Source organism: Phaenicophaeus curvirostris, chromosome 7, assembly GCF_032191515.1.
Source record: "Phaenicophaeus curvirostris isolate KB17595 chromosome 7, BPBGC_Pcur_1.0, whole genome shotgun sequence".
Classification (NCBI taxonomy): domain Eukaryota; kingdom Metazoa; phylum Chordata; class Aves; order Cuculiformes; family Cuculidae; genus Phaenicophaeus; species Phaenicophaeus curvirostris.
Genome location: NC_091398.1, coordinates 15,173,417 through 15,189,617, shown reverse-complemented (window position 1 = coordinate 15,189,617; position 16,201 = coordinate 15,173,417).

The following is a 16,201-nucleotide window of genomic DNA, read 5'->3' as shown; positions in this document are numbered from 1 at the left end:
TAACACCACAAAGGAAAGAACAATTTATGAAGTTGCTAGCCTGGGCCAATTTTAAAATGACAAACACACCCTAAGCTACTGGAGTGTTCACTTTCCTCCCTCTTCCTGATGTTATCAGTATTTCCTAAACTCTGCCTGTCAGGCATGCTTTGTTAATAACCCTCCAGTACTCTCAGAGCAAAGGTTGCCCAACAGCTTTCTCATCTTCCTGCTGCCTGTCAGGAGAGGAAATGACAGCTTTCAGGAGAACCTGACACAGAGGGAACTGGATAGCACACCGGGGTCAAGGGTAAGAATGCACGAAGAAGTGAGAAAGCACAGGCATTCCAGCTGGCTGCACAGGAAAAGCTTTGCCTCTGCTTTCCCTTGTTTACTGTGCCGGGATGTTCCAGGAAGAAACTCAGCAGGCTTTAGATCTGAAACAGCCAGCCAAGCACAAATCACTGCTCACAAAGCAGCATGAGGGAGCAAAATGACAACTAACAATCTTGGCCTAAGTTTGTGATGAGTTAGGTCTTTCCTCTTAAACAAAGGCGTCTGAAAGTATTGTGGACAGCACTACCAGCATTTCACACAGCTGTGATATTCCCTCTCATCTTAAACTGCCCTCTGTGAGAAGTCCCAATCAAACCAAAAGTACCAAAATCCCATCAGAATACACCTATCCACTCCTTTAGGAAAGGAAAACTTTCCCAAGTGGTTTTCCTAAAACTGCTACCTGGAAGAAGAAAGACTGAAGCAAAGTTCAGAGAGGAAAGTGCTTTAAGAAGAGCTTCTACATGGTAAATGTCCTTAGTGGGATCCTCTGGTTGTTCAGGTAGCCTGCAGGTCCATTTAGGTCAAGTCTACAGAAGTGGGACAGACCAAACCTCCGCATGTGCTCCTGCACACTCCCTGAGTGTCCAGCCTCCATACTCCTCCAGCCCTGAACCTAAGCAAATGTCTTTGGACACTATCAGCTCTGCAGCAGCCCAGCGCAACTGCCTTCTGTTAGGTCGCTTCTCCATGTAAGTACAGAAGTCTGTGTGCAGCTCACTTAGGTATACACATAGCTATGCTGGGCCCAGAACAAAATATTCCAGGCGTGGCTAGGTGCAAGAAAAATAATTTCAGCTTTTGTATCTGTAGTAGCCTAGTACAATCTCTCCCTCTCTTGCATACCCAGAAATGGACCCCTTGCTCCCAAGAAGGTTTAGCGAGCTCAAAATGCAACAGCCCATCAATAGAGTTCACTGGAAAAATACCTCTCACATTTGCTGCTGTTTGCGCCAAGTCCACCTCAAGGTCTTTGTTCCTGCATCAAATGGTCCTGTCTACTGACGCCATTATTCCCTATAACTGTGACCCTGCCTGCTCTGTTCCACCAGCCATTTATCAAAGACTGCAAAAATGTAATCAGGTGTTGATCAGCTTGCGTAAAGTTTAATATTGGCTTGTTGGGTGGGTGTGGGCGAACAATCCTTTGTGGAACAAAGAGAGATTGGACTGAATGAGAAGAGAAAGAAGTAAAGAAAGAAAAGAATGAGCCAGCCAGCCTTAGGATGTACCTGAGTACCAGACAGATTCCTCTCGAGGATTCCAAAAGCACTGAGTGATTTTGGTCTTTCTGTTAATGGTTTGGTATTTGTTTTTCGGAAAGCACGAGGAAGCCAAGGCAGTACCCAGGGGAGTGGCTGGCAGCTGTTCAAAGACCAGTCTCTGGAATATCAGACAATGTATCCAGGAAAAGGAAAATTAAGTGGGCACAGGGAGAAGTCTATGGAGAAGTAAGCTACAAAGCAATCGTCCACACCACACTGAAAGACATACTAAGCATGTCTTCCAGGAGCAGTCACAACCTTTACACTTCTTCTGCACTTATCTCTCCCATGGGAGGACGGCTTCTCTTGCCAGCTGCATTTTCTACACCGAAGGCTGGGCACGTGCAGGAGCAAATATCTGCAGATCAAGACCAAAAGTCAAACCCAGAAATATTGTCTGATTTGAAATACACAGAACTGATCGGGGTGGTAAGACAAGGATAAGAAAAGCATCTGAGACACAGAAATAAACAATTAAATATGTGTGACTCACTTCAAGAGGACATGAACACCATGGGGGAAAAAAGTAAGCTTCATTTATAGGAGAAGGAACTGCTGCCTTTTTTATTGCAAAATGCTCTTGAGAGTGTCATTCTTTTGGAGAAAATCTTTTCTAGAAAATAGGTGGCTTGTATTTGAAAATGTTATTAGACATGACTGACAGTGCCAAGAAAACACAAAGGATAAAGCAGACAGGGTAGGTAATAAAGTGCCGAATATTAAATTCCCCAGTTGATTAAACAAGTCTACCAGATAGTAACAGTGTGGAATCAGGGCCCTGAAGGGGGAGCTCAGCTGTAGGCCCTGCTACACCCTGTCCTCAAGCCACTGATCACAGATGCAGGAGAGGGACACCAGAAGAAAAGTTGTTCTGTATGGTTCAGTCTTCTTTTCCCCTTTTCTTTCTCTCAGAGCCAAGACCATGGGGCTGGCTGGTTTTGATGAGTCACAGGTTTTGTGAGCAGAAGGATGAGTGAGGTCTCAGGGTTATGACAGAGGCATGATGGCTTATGACAGACACTGCTTTAAAAAAAATAACCCTGTGGATTATGGACAGTTTTGTGTGTTCTATGAAGAAAGATACTTTAAACAATGGATATCATGAAAAACATTGGAATACTGGTAGCTGTGTCCCAGTTAGTCACAAGTTGTGAAGACTTTGCTGTACCTAGCCCAGAATCCCAGTTTTCAAACCAGCCTCTGACTCACACTGCAAAAGCTGCTGGTGGACGGTTACTTCTTTACTTGAGATAAACCAAACATGAAACACTGCCAACATTCTTATATTTATTAAGTGTAAAAATCAGACTTTGTCACTTCACATGATTTGTGGTATGTAACTGATTTTGGTGGATTTAGTCTTCCTTCTAAACTAGTAAGAAATATGCAGAATATACTTTCTTTGCTGTTTTGTACAAAACCAATTTCAGCCTATAAATCTGTGGCAAACTGCCTCAGTTACCTGTTGAAAATTCAGCACTTTCATAGCATCACTGATCACTAGAATCACACGGCGTTGTTTTTTATTCTCTTTGATGAAGTGACCATCAAAGTCTAAAGCATTTTCAAGATGCCCATGGGCAGGCTGTAGGAATGAGACTTGGCTAAATCATCATAAGACTGGGTTTTTCCTGTCTATGGGGTTGTGGTAGGCACATTCAGAGGAGCCGTAAATATCACAAAGAAATGGATCTTTTTCCACCCATGACAGCCTCCCACATTCTCTTGTGGTAATCTTGTACTAAGATCCAGAACCAGGGGCTTTTACATGCCTATACATAAATGCATGTAGTCCCCGATTCAAAGCACTGACAATCTAACTACACAGTCTAAACAGAGTAGAAGAAAACTATATCTTCGTTCTATAAAAGCAAGCTAAGGCGCACAGAGGTGTTATGGTTCCCTGACACAGGAACTGAACTCATGTCTCTCAGTTTTTCCCCTCCCCACCCAACAAATCTCTAGTAACCACATAGCAGGACCTCACTTTCGTGGCATTTAAAGGCCACTCAATAACTTTTTAAATTCAGAAAAAAATTCTACTCATCTACTGCTGGTACATATGACAATTTTTTTTCCTTGCAAAAAGCCCCAGTGATGGAAACTGTAAGTTAGGAAAGGCACACATACTAAGCAGGACTTCACCATCCAAATCAAGGCAAGACAGCTAATTAGTGTAACAAGGTACAGGAGGAAAGTCTCAAGAAAATGAGACTACACAAGGTGATTATAAAAACAGCAGCTGGCAGAATGCTGTCATGTAAGAGTCAAGGCCTGGATTAGCTATTTCTGTGGAATGATTTCAAGACTACCCGCAAAAATAGCCTTTTCCACTGAGAAATCCACCTTTGGCAACATGGAGCATGGACTCCTTTCAGGCCAGGAAACTGCAGAGAGAGATCCCTCAGGAGAAAAAGACTGCAGCATTCCAAGAAGAGAAGATGGAAGCCAAATTGCCTGGGCTCTTCCTGAAAACTTTGCGAAGAAGAGGCCATTCCTGTTGAAAGCTGAGATCTTTGCTCTATAAGGGACAGAGCAAACAGGCTCTCAAGTAAGTTGCCAGGCAGGGAGAAGGGTGCTTGTTCTTCCAGGGAGAAATTAAACTCCTTTTCTAAACTGGCCTAATGCCTACCAGTTCCTCAGACACCTCACAGATCTTGCAGGGTAGAATAACTCCTTCCGAGTTATGAGCCTGAGGAGATGCTGAGGGACATACACTTCATGATACTCCTTGTTCTTCAAGGTGGGTGTAGCAGGACTGAGGGAACTGCTGATGGGTGAGAAACAGCCTGTGTCAGAAACAGATGAAAAATGTCTAAAGGGCCAAAGCAAAAGATCCCCCTGCCTTTCAGAGATAAAAATGCCATTTGTGCCAGGATCCAAGGACAGCACCAAACTCCTTCCTGAACTGCACTCAACCCTTTCCCCCACTGCCCACTCCTTTCCTCTTCCTCCTTTTGCGCACTTCAGTGGGCCTCACAGGTTAACAAACTCCAGCTGCATCCACTCACCAGACACTTATCCCTCAGTTGTCTGTTTCCAGCCTTGCAGACCTGACAGGAAAGTGGAGTTTTGGCCTTGGCTCAGATGCTGCAGTGATAAGGGCCATGGAAATACCTTCAGTTAAAATAAACAACATTGCACCAGTCTTTTCCATTTTAGGATGTTGTAGTCACTAGTTCCAAAGCTTTATCCTCCTTCTTCTTCCCCTCTCCCACTGTAAAAAGGGATGGGGTTGTACCCCATCTTGGTTAATTCCTGGGATAAGAAACCTCTCTGGATGGCTGAGGCATGCTCTAGTGCTTTCAAGATCTTCTGGAAATCAGGAAATACCATATTTACAAGCACTTTGGGAAGTAATTCTGTAACCGTGCTGCAGCAGCAGTGCAGGTTGCACTGAGGTCGTATGCAGGTTCTTTACCAATGTGGTGAAAGATACCTGAGAAGAGATGAAGGCAGAAAAACCCTCAAACCACTCTGACTTCAACTCCCCCTCTATCCTTTTCTTAATCTCTACTTCACCTTGGAAGATAAGGAAGAAGTATAGCAGTAGGTTGTTTTTTGTGATATCATCATTGAGAAAGAGAAAATAATTTGTCATCCCTTAGTTTGATGGAAACTGTGTTTAGGGAACACAGCACTTGCTAATTGTGTTTTTCATTCCAAATGAGCCATCAAAAAGCTTAGTTGAGGTCATCCAGCAACCACATCAATCAAAAGAGATCAGCACAACTCTCAGCCCAGTAGTTCCTGCAGGAACCTATGGGAAGCTCTTCTGCCTGTCTAGCACATGAGGAGTGTCTGGGAGGCTAAGAATTTAGGGCATCTCCAAATATGTGATTAAATCCACAAAAAGCACAATGAAATCTCATAAATATATAGTTGCATCTGTGTGGTCTAGTACTGGCTCAGCAAAATGAGCACCTTCAGTGTAACATACATAAATGAATCCCTGAAAAGCGCAAGGCCTGCTGCAGTGTAGAGTGGCATTATTTTGGCACCGGGAACATGATAGGGGCAGAAATTTGGGATGTTTGAAATATTTTTTTAATTTCCTTTCAGCTTTGCCTAAGATTTAACCCTTTCTTCTTTGCTGAGGAGAGGCTCTATCTGCTGCTGTTGTGTTTCTGTGTGCAGCTGAGAGGGCAGAAGGATAAGAACTATCAGCAGTGTGGGATGCCTGCATTCTTCTGTCTGGACGAGGCACTGACCGAATCACTTTGTCTCTTCTTGGAATGGGAATGTATTGTTTTTGCTAATTCCTGAAAGGGATCATACAGGTCCTCTGTGAGAGAGGTACAGCAGCAGCATAGGTCAAAACGGCTTTGTCAATGGCTTTAGCAGCAGCAGGGTGAGTGCCCAAACGAATGGCTCACAGGCCTAAACGTGCAAGTGCTTGAAGTGAACAAATAGGCAAAGAGAAATCATGGGGAGAAAGTCCCAAGTGTAGGAACCACTTCTGGTGTCAGTTGCAAAGCTGACACCACTTTTATCCATGGGAGCAGAAAAGTGTGCAGAGAACCTGGATGACTCAGTTTCAGCAAAATATGAAGAATGGCAAGATAAAGGAAGTTAGACGCTGATAAAGTGCTTTAAAACATGTGTTGACTTACACGTTCACTGTAAACCGTAAACAGCTTACAAAGCTTCATGTTACTGCATCTGTTTTCTGTGATTCTCTTATCAGCATATGATTGGGCAGTGTTTCATTATGTTCTCTCTTAACTTACATGTATATGTCTGATTTTGGGCAAATCATCCTGCTGTTCTGCCTGTTTGTTCTCTTCATCATGTCCTGTGAATTGCTTTTACACAGTTTATAAGGAGTTGACGTAAGAAGCTAGAAACACAAGAGATTGCCTTTCCAAAGCAGTATGAACCTTCTCTCCAAAGATTTTTGAACTATTCAAGCAGGGTATGCTTTACAACTCCTCTCTGATATTTTTTTGACATATGGTTTTGGGCCACTGGCTCTAATCAGCCTCCTCACGTCTCAATGAGTATAAAAATAACAAATGAAAGCCAGTAATATTAATATATTGAATCTATAAATATATTGCTCTTATAAAAGTGAATATTGAGTGCCATGGAACTTAGACATAATCTGAATGGCTCTGCTTCTAACACGTCTCAGATCCGGCCTTTACATATTGGTGAAAGTCACCAAATTCAGATGAAACTGCTGAGCTGCAAAGGTTTTATTTGACACAGTGTCAGGAGAGGGACCTCTCCTGACAAGTGGCAAACCACTGATGCAGACTAGGATTTCTGGTAGTTCCAAAGTACACCAGTGTTAGAATGTGTATTTTAATCCCTTCCTTAAGTGCAACAAATCTTTGTAGGAGCTGCTGGTCTTCTACAACTTGCTTGTTGCTCTCCTCAGCAATTACCTTCCGTACACTTCCTCTGGAAAAAAAAGTCCATCATTGGAATTGTATCTGCTTTTATCCTGAAGGTTAATAACTCTTTTCTTTGCAAGGAAGGAACTGCCTTTTTTTTTTTAGTTGTAATCCTAAATGGGATAAAGAAAAGAGTTTTCCTACGCTAGATATTTGAAGGGCTTTGAAGAATTCACTTCACAGAGCAAGTAATTTTAGAATTTCTGACAGATGGGTTTTATGTGGTCTGAGGAATGAAGAGCAGAAAGACAGCAGCAAAGGGTACTGTATTTAGAGAGATATCTAGTTGTGTCAATGAAACATGTATAGCAAATGGGGGAAATGCTATCTGTGAGAGTATGGCGAATTCTGTAAGCAGATCAATGTTATAGGCAGCATGCCAAGAAGGACCAATAAGGGATAGATTGTCTGGCTGCAAAATGTAGCTAATGTATTTTCCTAGCACTGCTAAGTAGGTGTTTACTTTTTAAGAAAGTATACATCAAAAGATGCTACTGGCAGTTACAGCTTTTAGAACTAAAGGACTGTCATTTCAGCTCCCTGGTTTTGCTGTTTTTGCACTTTCAAGCTCTCCAGTGCAAGATAAAATTAAAAAAAAAAAAAAAAAAGAAGGATCAATTGCAAGGCTGAGTTGGCAGTGGACGAAATGTTGACAAGTAATTGGTGGGAAAAGCAATAACAAATAATGGTTGTGCATACGCAATACAATCTGAATGTCTGTCAGTATGGGAGACAGACGTTCTCTACCATAGAACTATGATGACCAGCAACAGCCTATAAAGGTGTCAGCAGTCCCCTCCCAGACAGGAGGGACAGTCAAACACAGACTTGGATTGGAAAAAAACCCCACCAAATGTCAGGATTGTTGGTTGTCCTGTCCTAAGGGAATGTATTAGCCATGAAATCCCCTTCAGCTTTCGACTGATCCTTAATTCAGCAGAGCTTTGAGTCCTCACAAAAATATCACCAATAATGACAACTCATTCTGAAGTTAAGGAAAAGCTGCTTGCTGAATTTGTTTGGTACTTCAGTAGCTTTTTAATTAAATAAAAAGTATTAATTCTTCATTCAAGCTGTGCAAGACATGGCATGCAAGCAAGCGTTAGTAGAGAAGCAACAATGCTTTTCCAGAACAACATTGGCACATCTGCTATCGCTGAGCTGGCTGCTACTGCTCCTGCTGCTATTCCCAAAAATATCATTTTGAAGAGGCAGTTTTTTTGTAAGGACATAGTGGTCTATCCCACCCCAGGTGAAGTTATCAGTAAGTTAGGCACTAGCACATAGAGAAAAAAAGAGACTTCAGACATCTAAAAAAATCATCTAAAAACTATTATTCTTTCAAGGCAAAAATAGCCACATTAGGCTGTACCTATCCTACTTTCCTTTTGATAGCTCAGCTGTAATCAGAGAAGCAGGACCTCTGCCAAAATCCCTGATATCTGGGGGAATGATCATCCAAGGCGACAAGGATACAGGCGTGACCAAGTGAGGTGTCAGAAGGTGCACGGCTGTTTTTATCTGCACTGTCATCCTTAGCCATAGTCAGACCTCTCTGCCATTGGTATCTCAGGCAATCTTGCTGAATTAGGTCTTCTGAAGTTTGAAAGCTTTTGTCTACAGTGGTTTGACCCTCGACTAACAGCTGAAAGCTGGATAAGGAAAAAAATCCAGCCTTGAAATTCCAGCTGAAAAGTGAATGTGAACTTTTCACCCTGTGGTTTCACAGTTAAAGCCTGTAGTATTCAAAGATCAAGCCAGAGAGATGGGAGACATGTGAAAGATTAAGAGAGAAGAGCTTTCCCGATTTTAAAAATTAAGTAATTAGCTTAGTATGTGCAGAAGGAAGAGAGAAAGGAAAGGGAGATCCTTTTGTTAGGCATTTATAACATAATCCTCTCTCCTGGCCAGGTGTGCTTGCAAGATGCTACCGGACTGCACACACTGATGAATATAAGGAGAAGGGCACCATTAAATTACTTTCAAAGCACCCATCTGGGGAATCCTCATTTCTAAACGCAGGAGATGTTCTGTCTGTGTGCAATGCATTTCCTTTTTTTAGGGAATGTCAATCATAGTGGACAGTATCAGTTACTATAGCAAACAAACATTATTCCTATGGTTTTAGATAATGGATGGAACCTTTGGTTATAATGGTCTGTTTCGCAGGCTTTTAGGGCTGTTATGATTAGGACTTTGATGAGGAAGGGACAAGGGTTGAGAAGCTGACGAGCATTGAAACAAACCAAAAGCCCTACAGATATAGACGTTCCCATGAAGCAGTCCTTTGCGTGTTGGATAATCTTCAGTTAAACAAATTTCCATACAAAGAAATCTTCAATTAATTTAGTGAATGATTGGAATAACAATTCCCTGTGCTCTTACTGTCCAGGAGCATAAACAAACAGCCAATTTACATTTCCCCTATTACCTTTAGGAAGAACCTCTTTTAAAATGAAGTCTCTCAGCCCCTGATTGCAGCTTGAATTTCAATATTAAAAGACAGAGCTAGACCATGGTAATGGGAAAAGAGTTATGAGTCACTATTATGTAAGCTCCTTCCCTTTGAACTTTGCCTCACACACTGTTCACCAGTCACATAGCTTTGCCTCTGAGCTTCTTTGTCAGAATATAATGGGCAGAAGTTGGAAGCGCAGCTCAGTTCATTGTAAGCACTGTGTAAACCTCCAGGGTAATTGAAATGATACATATTGCAGGAGTTGTTTGAATTAAAGAATATCCAAAAAGAAAAAAGCAGAGCCAGCGTAAACTGCTCTGAAGGCAAAGGTGAGTGTGTTGTCATGAAACCTTGAGGCCTTAAAGAAGAAACCCACCGAGCAGGGAACTTTAAAAACCTCTCAGTAAATTTTCTTATAGGGAGCCACATTGCATGGGGGGAGGAGGAGAGCAAGGGAGTCCGAGCCAAGCACAGGGCCCTGCTGGGAGGCATAGGTAAATGCTCAGAGACACCAGGAAATAATTACACTTGGAGACAGTTTTGCTGTGAGAAGCAAAATGAACTGTTCATGAAGATGGAAAGAAAAGGAGCCTCACTGATTCCTGGAGTGTGTGGGGCACAAGAAAGGATAAAAAAATTAATAAGAGAGATGAGAGGAAAGGATTCTCACTGCATCTACAGATCTTCTCCATTGCTTTAGCTGCTCCCTTGCCCTGCCTTCCTGCACCTTTCTCCACATAGAGAAAGGTATTATCTGTTCTACTCATCAGGCCCCTCACATATACTTACCACATGTGCCCTTGTGCTCTCCTTCTTACACTTTCTCGACATTAAAAACTTCTTAATATTTTTGTTATCTCTCCCACTATGTTATCTTCCATCTCAACACCCCGCTGTCTTCCAACTCCTCCTCTTCCCCTGCATCATTAAGCTCATGGAAGTCCTCGCTTGCAATTGAAGGCTGAAGTCAAATCAAGTAAAATCAACTTCAACAAAAGTTCATTTTGCCAAAGAAAAGGTATTTCAGGTGGCTCCAAACTTGAAGCTTCTATGAAAGACTGACAAACTAGTTTCAACTATACAAAAATAGAAAAAAAAAGAAGAAAGTTCGTTTAAACTAGAACTGCATTTCAAGAACAATGCTACCTCCTTATATTTTCTTTTTTTGTCTGAAGTTATTTGCTATCTATCCTGCCCAAGTTCATGATACATACCTGAAATTAATTTACGTCGTAAGTGTCAGAATGTATTGTTAACTCGTACTTAAATCATTGTATTTCCAGAATGTATTTAATTTCAACTGGTTTTTTTGAATGAGAGTTTGCATCTCCCTGTACTTCAAGACCCTCTCACTTCCTCGTGTTCAATCACTCTGAATGTTATCCTGCCCCTGGGCCAAGTGATGTCTATGGCTGGTATCTTCCCTCAGTACTCCAACCAGCCTACACGCATGCTTTACACGTATCATTCAGCACAGCATCTCTCAACCTTTCCTGTTCGATCAAGGTTTCATGCTGACTGTCATAGTTTCTCATCTCTATCACTAAACCATCCTTTGCCCAAACCTGTACAAATGGCATCTTTTCCCATCAACGCCCACTCAGAATAGTGTAGCAGTCGTCACTTTTTTACAGGATCCAGAGGAAGCATGTTGTGTGATGGCCTCTGAGGCTGTTGCAGCTAACGACAGAAACAGAGCTTTGAAGAAACCTGCTGGGGTTAGAAGTCACTCACAAAGAATACACACTGTTAGTGGATCTCTCCCCGGCTGGAAGGATACTTGAAGCAGGACCCAGAACTGATTTGTCCAGGCTCATATTTTATTTCATAAGTGACCTGGGTAAGAGTATTGAGCATACACTCAGAAAATGTGCATGACAATGACCTTTATTGTATTAATTTTTCAAGTGATTTTTAAAGTATTTGAATTCTAGAATACAGAGCTTAAAGACTTTAATCTTATCTTTTTTACTAATCCAAAAATGTAAGAATGTTTTATTCCTGGTAACCTTAAAATAAACTATTTTATTAGTATGCTTGTGGCTGTAAACCAGAATTTGGGGGGGTAAACAAACAACTCTCCACATCTCTCTCTCTCCCTCAATTCAGTTCTCCATCCTATTCCTTCCTTCTGCCAGACATATCTGCACTGAGTTGGATTTAATTTCTCTGCAATAAAGCAGTGTGAAAATATACAACCTTCCCCTTAGATGTGCTTCTCCAGCTCGAGTCGTGGAAGAATTTAGCAATAATTACAGAAGGGCACAACGTCATATGTACAAAACATTGGCTTTGAAAGATCTGACACTCAAACCCACAAAGTCAAATTCTGCCTAGCTCCCTGTACTTTATATTAAGGTCCCTGCATTTAAGCAGTAGTGGAAGACATAGGTTCTCCATAGAACCTTTCAAAAAATAGTTACTGCTTTGCATTTTGTCTCAGTTTACATATTCCAGAAGCTTTAAATATTTTAATTTCCTTTTAAAAGTACAAATGGTTTGGGTTTTCTTCTCTGCTTTTCCATTCTGATTGTACAGGTCAGCTTAACTTAATAAAAAATATATTGCATGTCTCCAGGTCACTAGCTTTCAAACAACACAAGCTCCATAAAAACCTCTTGAAGTCTTTCCTGAGAAAGTCATCCATTCAGACAGACGTGGGAAATTGGAATAGAGATTTAATTTTTAAAGTACATCTAGTGTGCAGGGAGGCTGCTAGTCGGCTGCGGTCAAGATTGCAGATCCCCATCCACACACTGGCACACTGAAAAACAACAGTGCAGGGACCTTGGCTCAGTCCTGCTACCCGAGGATCTTACTGAGAAGCACAAAAGTGATTCAGCGTTAGTGACTCTCCGTTACAGGTCTCTAGTGCCCATCAGCTGGGGTACTTAACTGGCTATTTTATGCTACTGCTGGGTGAGCTACTATTGCTCCAAGCTGACACTTGAGGGTTTTTGTAGAGTGGGGAGGAGGTACTCAATGTCTATTCCTGAGGAAGAGCTCCCAGGGAGCAAGCTAACTACAGCCCACCTTTGGGAGACAAGTACTCAGCAAGAGACTAAGCCTACCCTAAACTTTCAAGTTGGCCTTCTCAGGGCTATAATTACTTGGTTGCAAGAAAAGGTAAAAAGTTGTCAATCCATGCCAAATTCTCATTTAATTTATCCGTTCCTTGAACCTCTCAGCTCCCCTCAGGCATCCTTTTCCCTGACATTTCTGCCCTCAGCAACCCGAATATGCCTCCCAGGCATTCTTTATTGCTATAGTAATGGCTAGCATCCTTTCCTTTAAGTCACAAGCTTTCTTTGCCTTCGCTACCCTGCAGGCCCAGGTGTTGGTTTGCTTCCTACAAAATCTCTTTACTCAACATAAGCTTTCCATCCCTCTTGATTCTGCTCCCCTGCCCTCTCACCACTGAACTTCTAAGCTGTTAATAATGCATTGACAGGTGCCCTCTGCGTTTCTGGGAAGCTGATCCCAACATCTTTAGTGCCTTATCTAAATATTTTATGTGCTAAACTACAATCTCTTCTCAAAACATCGCTTCACCAAGTCCTTCAGATTGCAGCTGAGCCTCTGGTGATGTTTTTAATGGCAAACTCCCCAAAGATTGCTATTTGTGTCACATGCTGCTCAAAAATAAATTCTGCTTTTGTGCTGCCTGCTTCCCATAGCAAGCAACAAGCTTCGCTGTTAGCAAGGAGCATGTAATAACACACTGTACATTTTACCTTCAGCTGTAATGTTTTCTTAACGATTTTTAAATGATCTAATTGGTGAATATTTGGGCATACGGACTGCTTCGTAATCCTGTTTGTTCTCAGTACGTCACTGCTAAATTAGATCTGCAGAACTAAGGCTGCTGTTGTAATTATAGCCTCCATAAGGCTGTAACTGTCCAACAAAGAGAATTCATTCAGGTCAAAACAGTATTTGAATGCCATTATGGCTACAGGGGGTTGACTAGTAGCACTGCGCCGGCTTGCTGTTGTGTTAATTGGTAGTCACAGATGTGGGCATTGAAAAGGAGCGGCTGGAAGATGGGTGAAAGACAAGCTGACATAATTAGTGGGAGTTGGTGAAGAGATGGACACAGGCTTGCAGGCAAAAGAAGCTCCCTGCTTGCCAGCTAAAAAGCATCTCTGTCTCTGGCTGCAGGAGTTGCTTGCTGAATCTCATTTCCATCTTTTTGGGAGATGGCTCTCCAAAGGTGGCAGACCAAATCCCATGCTCAGACAAAACACATCTCTGTAGCACAAAGAGGAAGCTCTAAACAGGGGGAGAAAACAACTGTGAAATCCAATCTTGATCAAGCACAAACACTTGAGCCAGAAGAGTTCTGGGTGTTGAGACATGCCTGAGAACAGCTTGTTAAAGCACTTTCCCTGATTACCAGAAGACTTCACTCAATGACATGAGATGACATCTGCTCCCTGAGTGACCTCGCAGCGGGGCTCCACCTCTGTTCCGTCCTCCCTTAACTGGGTGCCTCATCTGGACACTTCTATGCAAATAAACCAAATCCCGGGCTAGGCCAGCTTCTTCAGGTGGATGAAGCTAAGACTTGAGGGCAAGCCATGGCCTAAGCTCATTAGAAAACATTGCAGTGGGAGGAGAAACAGAGAGATTCTTCCTGGACATTTGCTCCCATTGCTTTGAGGAGGCCAAGTGTGTCCCAGCACAGAGCGGGTTGCAAAGTGCAGACATCCTTTACACTTCAGACATCTTTTCTTCTCACCTGAAAAACTGGGCTACCAGACATGGGGCTACAGCTCCCATCTGTACCCAGCTACCTCTCTCACAGCCTGCTTAGAGCCTCTTTCCCAAAGCAAAGAGGCTCACCATAACATCTATAAGGTAGTTGAATTCAATGTCATTCTTATTCATGTTCAGTTAAAGGCAACCTTCTTTCTGGAGGAGAGAGTGTATATACAATTCTTCTTAAATTAACACTGTTTCTTAGAGAATTGTTCTCTACTTTTTTCCCAAGTTGTACTTTACTTCGTAGGGATTTTCTTACTTCCTTGATAGACTCTTTCAAAGAATCAGCTCAGACCATGAAGAATTTGAATCAAATGCCTGGTCCTGGCGCAAGTTTGTAATTTCAATTAATAAGAATTGTGAGTCATTATACATATTATGTGTAATGGATTTATGAGGATTTATTTATAATCATGGGAAGTAAAGCATGAAGACCTCTGAAGATGACTTTGTTTCCTCCTTTCTCCAAAACCAGGAAAATCACCCATTCTGCGCCTCACAGATAGGAGCCTCTGGCATAAAATTCTCCTAATCATGACTTAAATCTCATGCTCCATTTAAGCCCATTGCTTCTCTTCATCTCTGTTTGTGGGTAAGGAAAATAGATTATTCCCTTTTCTTTGAAGCAAGCTTTTTTTTTTCTGTTTGTAGAAATATTGCATCTCCTGCAAGTATCTTCTAGTAGACTGAACAACCTTAAATTCTATGGTCTGTCTTCACCAACCATATTTTCTGAATTTCCATGGTTGCTGTCAGTCATCTCTGCTCCCCAGCCAGGCAATCTATACCTTGATTTACAGTACCCCGAACTGGATACTTAGTTCCAGTACTAAATACAGCAAAAAAAGTGTTGTCCCTGATTTATAGACAATTATATGTATGTGTATGTAACACCACTGTATGATGTTCTCCATCTGACATTTCTGCAACAGATTACTCCTAATAAAATACAGATGCTTGTACCTTCTTCTTACAGAATTTAATTCTACTGTTTTTAGATCACATTTCCAAACTGGAAGTATCTCTGCCTGCTGAGTGATGTAACTGCAAGCCATTGTGCTTGGGGCCACCTGGAAGTTTAACTAGCAGACACATTCTTACACCAACCATGTCATTTACTGAAGAGACACAAGCCTCATCCTCTCCAGAACCCACTCACACACCACAGTCCTGCTATAATAGTTGCAATCCAAGTACAACACTAAAAGATGTCCCTGCACCAGCAGAGCTTGCTAAGTCAATTTTTAAGTCAAGTATTGCTTTAATACTGTTTAAATCTCCAGCTAACCTTCACCCCACCTGCCACCCTATGATGCAGGGCCCTGATCCCACAAAGTACTCATTTGACATCAATACCCAAAGCGCTAGTGACTCTCCACAGATCTGGCAAACCATGGCAGAGTTCTAGTTGATGGTAATTGTTCAGAAGCTGTGCTGCCAAAGTTCGTCAGAATTTTAGTATCTACAGATCTGTAAGTGGCTTTCCTCATTACGTCCTTATCAAGTCTACAAAATTCAATCACTGAAAATGCCATTCTATGCAGACATGCCTTTACCTAAAAGAAGTCCAAAGACATCATTTCACTTGAGTCACTGGAAGAGTACATTTCTACAGACTTAGGTATAATGAGGTCTTGTAGTTTATCTATGCCTCTGACAGGAAGGCACACTAATCACCTCTTTATAGAAAATATGCAAGCATGATTTATGTGTTTGGTAAAGTTTTATCAATTTACAGCAATCAAACTAATTAGCTAAATTAATTTCCATTAATTTATTTACATTGCCTAGGAATATTTCTTGCACGGCTAGCTCCTTTAACGACAATGTTATTTGTCAGAGAAACACCGAAGTATTTTTTTTCAGTTGTAGATCACATTGAGGCTGTGACTTCAAGCCATATTGGCTTTGGCCAGCTCTGAAATCTTGGAAGCTGTTATCTCAGAGGTGATTCGCTCTCTCAGGATTTCAGTCAGCTCAGGAGGTGAGTGATCCCCTTC